The sequence below is a fragment of the Solanum pennellii genome, chromosome 6, assembly GCF_001406875.1.
Source record: "Solanum pennellii chromosome 6, SPENNV200".
In the NCBI taxonomy this organism is placed as follows: domain Eukaryota; kingdom Viridiplantae; phylum Streptophyta; class Magnoliopsida; order Solanales; family Solanaceae; genus Solanum; species Solanum pennellii.
This window is the reverse complement of record NC_028642.1, coordinates 39,434,043-39,435,219: the sequence shown is the minus strand read 5'-3', so window position 1 is coordinate 39,435,219 and position 1,177 is coordinate 39,434,043.

Sequence of the window (1,177 nt, the reverse complement as noted above, 5' to 3'; positions counted from 1 at the left end):
AGGGGTGAGTTTTGGGTAAAAAGATTGAAGTTAAAAACATGCTTTAAATTTATTTTTTTATTCTTTTTGGGGGGGGCGGGGGAGGGGATAGTTGGGAGAAATAGATTTATTTTATCAAAAAAAATTGAATTTTAGAGTTGGAAGAGAGTTTTGAAAAATGTTTTCCATTTATTCCTTTGATTTAACAGTCTCTTTGTGGTGGCGGCCTAAGTATTATGATACAGATGATATCCAATCTAGTTGAAAGTGGTAGTCAAAGAGATACTCAAGTTAGGTTGGTTGTGCTGCTTGTTATGCTTTTTCTAGTAGGCCAGAGACGAGCTTTCAATACAGTTATTATAGGTATTGTTTTATTTTTTTGCATACGTAGGCTACAATATTATTTAATTTAGGATCTACTTACTCTTATGAGTTTATAAATTTTTATGTGTCTATGTTTGTTGTGAAAAGAAAAAATGATTATATGAGGATGCATAATGACTACGGAGCTGTCTAAAGTGGCAATCAAGAGAAAGTATCGTATACTTCGCATTGATAATATATTTCGATCAACTTCAAGATATATTAGTAATTTAAAAAATGACTTGAGAACTGAATGTTAATAGTTTAAAGATTAGTGTAGAAGATATTCCTAAAAATCTAGGATCGTTATAAGTACTATGAGTTTTTTATTATGTCTTTATAACTCACAATATTGTAACAATTTTTAGGAATTTAATAAATATAGACAATTGAAGGTGAACAAGGGAAACTATCTTGCTCGTGATTTGGAGTTAGCAATAACGGTATTTGAATTTAATATTTCAAAGTACTATTTATATAGGGTACATAATGAAGACATTACAAATCATAATAACCTTTAATATGTATTCAACAAGAGAGATCTTAATTTGAGATGACAAAGATGGTTAAAGTTGCTCAAAGATTATGCATTTCTATTATGGATCATCCGAAAAGCTAATGTGGTAATTGATGCCTTGAGTCGGACTATAATAATGAGTATAGGCAACTGAAAGTAAGATATTCTTGATCACTCGAGCAAACCATTATCTCTATAAGGTGTATGTAACCGCACTCTACGTGGTTGAAATTAACAAAATGAATCTATAAAATACTTTTATGAATGTTATAAATAGGTTAAATTATGTTATGAAAATATTATTAAAATACTTTAATA